Source organism: Pelophylax lessonae, assembly GCF_965119305.1.
Source record: "Pelophylax lessonae genome assembly, chromosome: 2".
In the NCBI taxonomy this organism is placed as follows: domain Eukaryota; kingdom Metazoa; phylum Chordata; class Amphibia; order Anura; family Ranidae; genus Pelophylax; species Pelophylax lessonae.
In genome coordinates, this window is record NC_138769.1 from 370,633,681 (window position 1) to 370,639,680 (window position 6,000).

Below are 6,000 nucleotides of genomic sequence, written 5' to 3' on the forward strand. Positions count from 1 at the left end.
CAGCTACCATATCAGCTCTTAGCCGGACTGGATGCAAGGTGGTTATAGATACTATCTCCTGACTGTGTGAGCGGTCTCGGTTGTTGCTACACCAGCTCCTGTTGGATTGGTTGCAAGGCGTTTTTACATTTAGTTTCTGGTGAGTGCATTGGCACGGTGCAAGGGAGCACATGGTGAGCTTCACTGTCTTTATTGGAGGTGTACTGACTAGTCACTCTACTCGAGGGGTATACACAACCATTGTGCCTTCTGTATTTGGTGACTGTTGTGACACGTTGCACTTTTCACGGATCAATATTTCATGTTGGACTAAGAACACTATGGACTATTGATTTATTCATTTAGCTTGTTTCTTGGTTATTGTTCACATTTTATAACATATGTTATAGCACATGTTTAGGTTTTTTATTCTACTTTGTTTCATTTTGAGATCACTTAGTAGCGCTGCACTTTTTGTTTACATATCTCTTTGAAGGTTTTATATTCACCTTTTGATGCTAGCTGCTGTTTTTTTATATCACCAGCGCTCACTTTTATACACCTGGGATTTTACAATTTTAAAATGTGTAAGAGGTTCTTTAGGCCTGGTTTACACTGATGCAGCTCTGCGAGCTGCGTTTTGCAAAGGCACAGCTATCCATTCATTTAAATAGGCTGATGTGCCTCCTGAAATGCAGGGAAAAGGTCCCTGGTCCATTTTAGAATCACAACCTGCACGGGAAATGCAAGTGCAGTGCGGTTCTCAGTGCGGGAGCGATTTGCAGTGTGTGTGGAGAGCCATTATTATTAATGGAACCGCCCACATCTCCTGTGTTTTTCACCACGGTGGTTGTGGCTGCAGGAAAAGGTGTGTGCAGCGGGAACCACCCACACAGATGTGAACCTAGCCTTACTGTTAGAATGGTAAGGATGTAGAACTCCCTTTCACAGCTGGTGCTGTCAGCAAAAGATGTAGATAAAATAAAAAAAAAAACTCTTAGGTGTATTTCTTAACTAACGTAATGTACAAGGCTATTGAAACCGTTCGTGGCATACAGTACATACACACAAACACTCAGGCTGAACTGGATGGACTGGTGTCTTGATTCAACCTTATCAATTACAGTATGTAACCAGTGGCGGCCAGTTCATTGGGGGCGCAGGGGCGCCGCCGCCCCCCCCCCCATTCATGCGTCCGGCCCCCTAATCTGCATGCGGGCGCCGAACGCATGGAGCTCAATGGGTTTTTTTTTTAAATCACCTGATTAGAGCCAGAGGCTCTAATAGGCTTCAGCAAAGGGTGGACCCGGGGCGCAGAAGCACTGCGCCCCGAGCCCACACATTGTGTGACAATAGCGAATGAAAATTCGCTATTGTCACATGGATCCTCCTCCTGGCCAATCAGGAAGCGGTCTCTGCATTGAAGGGGGCATGCACGCTGGTCTCTGCATTGAAAGGGGGCACGCTGGTCTCTGCATTGAAGGGGGCACGCATGCTGGTCTCTGCATTGAAGGGGGCATGCATGCTGGTCTCTGCATTGAAGGGGGCACGCACGCTGGTCTCTGCATTAAAGGGGGCACGCACGCTGGTCTCTGCATTGAAGGGGGGCATGCACGCTGGTCTCTGCATTGAAGGGGGCACGCATGCTGGTCTCTGCATTGAAGGGGGCACGCACGCTGGTCTCTGCATTGAAGGGGGGCACGCACGCTGGTCTCTGCATTGAAGGGGGGCACTCACGCTGGTCTCTGCATTTAAGGGGGGTACACACGCTGGTCTCTGCATTGAAGGGGGGCACGCACGCTGGTCTTTGCATTGAAGGGGGGCACGTACGCTGGTCTCTGCATTGAAGGGGGGCATGCACGCTGGTCTCTGCATTGAAGGGGGCATGCACGCTGGTCTCTGCATTGAAGGGGGCACGCACGCTGGTCTCTGCATTGAAGGGGGCACGCACGCTGGTCACTCTGCATTGAAAGGGGGCACACTATACCTTAATTACTGAAGGCCCCTTTCACACTTTTGTGACCTCAAAGTCACACAATTTTTTACAGCGTTTTTTACCGCAAAGCAATGCCTATTACATTTTTCTGTTTGCACCTCCCCCCAAAAATTTTGAGCACCAGCCGCCACTGTATGTAACTCTATAAAAGGGTGAACAATTTTATGGATCAGTTGTAGGGTGGTTCAGTTTCAACTGCTGCTGATGTCAGACAACATGGGCAGCACATCGGCTTAGTGGTTAGCACTTTTACCTTGCAGCATTGGGGTCCTTGATTCAAGTTCCAACCAGGACACCAATTGCATGGAACTTGACTTTAATGTTCTCCTTGCGCTTGCTTGGGTTTCCTCCCACACCCCAAACACATGCTGGTAGGTAAATTGTCCCCAGCATTTGAAGTTGGGACCTTACGGTGGCCTTTCACAGAACTATTTTATATCCAATGCGTTTACTGTTAAGGAGAAAAATACGATCAAAAAGATAATTTGATACACAAAAATTAGAATTCCAGGCTAAGTCTAACTAGTCTTAAAAATGTTCTCTACCCCCTCCTAACACCTATGCTGACTAACCTGTGTAAGAAAGATGTATGCACTTACCAATGTTCATGCCACTCCAAACCAGTCACATGATGCAGGGGAGAGAAGGGAGTGCCGACAACAAGTGTGCTATTAAAGCCTATGGGTGACATCACTGTTCTTGGCTTTACCAGCAGGGGCGCCGCCGCCCCCCCCCCCCCCCCATTCATGCGTCCGGCCCCCTAATCTGCATGCGGGCGCCGAACGCATGGAGCTCAATGGGTTTTTTTTTAAAATCACCTGATTAGAGCCAGAGGCTCTAATAGGCTTCAGCAAAGGGTGGACCCGGGGCGCAGAAGCACTGCGCCCCGAGCCCACACATTGTGTGACAATAGCGAATGAAAATTCGCTATTGTCACACGGATCCTCCTCCTGGCCAATCAGGAAGCGGTCTCTGCATTGAAGGGGGCATGCATGCTGGTCTCTGCATTGAAAGGGGGCACGCTGGTCTCTGCATTGAAGGGGGCACGCATGCTGGTCTCTGCATTGAAGGGGGCATGCATGCTGGTCTCTGCATTGAAGGGGGCATGCACGCTGGTCTCTGCATTGAAGGGGGCACGCACGCTGGTCTCTGCATTGAAGGGGGGCATGCACGCTGGTCTCTGCATTGAAGGGGGCACGCATGCTGGTCTCTGCATTGAAGGGGGCACGCACGCTGGTCTCTGCATTGAAGGGGGGCACGCACGCTGGTCTCTGCATTGAAGGGGGGCACTCACACTGGTCTCTGCATTTAAGGGGGGTACACACGCTGGTCTCTGCATTGAAGGGGGGCACGCACGCTGGTCTTTGCATTGAAGGAGGGCACGTACGCTGGTCTCTGCATTGAAGGGGGGCATGCACGCTGGTCTCTGCATTGAAGGGGGCATGCACGCTGGTCTCTGCATTGAAGGGGGCACGCACGCTGGTCTCTGCATTGAAGGGGGCACGCACGCTGGTCACTCTGCATTGAAAGGGGGCACACTATACCTTAATTACTGAAGGCCCCTTTCACACTTTTGTGACCTCAAAGTCACACAATTTTTTACAGCGTTTTTTACCGCAAAGCAATGCCTATTACATTTTTCTGTTTGCACCTCCCCCCAAAAATTTTGAGCACCAGCCGCCACTGTATGTAACTCTATAAAAGGGTGAACAATTTTATGGATCAGTTGTAGGGTGGTTCAGTTTCAACTGCTGCTGATGTCAGACAACATGGGCAGCACATCGGCTTAGTGGTTAGCACTTTTACCTTGCAGCATTGGGGTCCTTGATTCAAGTTCCAACCAGGACACCAATTGCATGGAACTTGACTTTAATGTTCTCCCTGCGCTTGCTTGGGTTTCCTCCCACACCCCAAACACATGCTGGTAGGTAAATTGTCCCCAGCATTTGAAGTTGGGACCTTACGGTGGCCTTTCACAGAACTATTTTATATCCAATGCGTTTACTGTTAAGGAGAAAAATACGATCAAAAAGATAATTTGATACACAAAAATTAGAATTCCAGGCTAAGTCTAACTAGTCTTAAAAATGTTCTCTACCCCCTCCTAACACCTATGCTGACTAACCTGTGTAAGAAAGATGTATGCACTTACCAATGTTCATGCCACTCCAAACCAGTCACATGATGCAGGGGAGAGAAGGGAGTGCCGACAACAAGTGTGCTATTAAAGCCTATGGGTGACATCACTGTTCTTGGCTTTACCAGCTGTTGTCGAGCACTCTTTTCTCTCCCCTGCAGCTGCTTCTAGCTGACACAGGGGAGATGATATGACTGGACCAGAGCGGCCTGAGAATAGGTAAGTAAAAACATCTTTCTTATACAGGTTACTTAGCATAGGTGTCAGGACAGGGGAAGGGACATTGTTAAGACTAGTACTAACGGACAAAACCAATGGATAATAATCTGTACTCCTACTCCTGGACCTTTCTGCTGCCTTTGATATGGTTAACCACCCCCTCCTAAAAAAAAAACTCCATGCCTTTGGTCTCCGTGACTGTACTCTTCACTGGTTCTCTTCCTACTTATCCAATCCCACCTTTAGCATTACTTACAATTCTACTTCTTCCTCTCCTCTTCCTTTCTCTCTTGGGGTCCCCCAAGGTTCTGTTCTTGGACCTCTCCTATTTTCAATCTACACCTCCTCTCTGGGTCAGCTGATGGCCTCCCATGGCTTCCAATACTATCTCTACGCTGACGATACCCAAATCTATTTATCCACCCCTCAGCTCTCTCCCTCAGTCTCCTTTCGTATCACTAATCTACTATCTGATATATCAGTCTGGATGTCACACCACTTCCTCAAACTCAATCCATCCAAAACCAAACTTATTATTTTTCCTCCACCATGTGCCCCTTCCCCTGGACTCTGAGCTCTCCTTCAAGCCCCACAGCCAATCACTGTCCAAAGCTTGCCGCCTCAACCTCCGCAACATCTCCAAAATATGCCCCTTTCTAACCATCACTAACCTAGTCTCAAAATACCAACCTAATCGCTCTTTTTGTTCCTCTCAAAACCCCCTGCTCTCTAGCTCTCTTGTCCCCTCCTCCCATGCTCACCTCCAGGACTTTTCCAGATCCTTTCCAATCCTGTAGAACCCCTTACCCCAATCTGTCTAATTAGCTCCTACTCTATTAGCTTTTAGACGATCCCTGAAAACCCTCTTCTTCAGAGAAGCCTATCATACCCACACTTAACAACTATACTTCCATTTTCTCCATCAGCCCATCCACCACAGTTATTGCTTTTTGTTTCACTTGACCCTCCCTTCTAGATTGTAAGCTCTAACAAACAGGGTCCTCTAATTCCTCCTGTATTGAATTGCATTGTAACTGTATTGGCTTCCCTCATATTGTAAAGCACTGCGCAAACTGTTGGCGCTATATAAATCCTGTATAATAAATCCTGTATGATAATAATATAATATAATAATAGTTTAGTTTAACCTAAAAATTCTACTTTATCTGTCATATTGATCTATCTACTTTCTTATAATTGGATTTTCCATCCACCAATCAAAATATTTTGAATTAAATCAATCGATCTTGTTCAGAATCCATCGATGACACAGTATGTGTCTTTTTGATAATACACAGATTTGATCATATTGTCCAATTCTGTGAAGAATTGTTCAATCCGATCATTCCGTATATGGCCATCATTAAATCGTAAGCTCCTTAAAATTATTGTAAAGTCTTGTATTTTTATTTTTTTCTTAAATAACAAACATGTTATACTTACCTCCTCTGTGCAGTTGCATAGGGCAGCCCGGATCCTCCTCTTTTCTGGTCCCTCAATGCTGCTTCCGGCCCCTCCCTCCTATCAAGTGCCCCCACAGCAAGCAGCTTGCTATGGGCACCCGAGCCGAGCTGCAGCTCTGTGTGTCCAGACAGGTGAGACACACAGCTGCTGTTTTGCCCCGTCCCTCTCTCTCCTGATTGGCTAACTCACTTTGATTGACAGACAC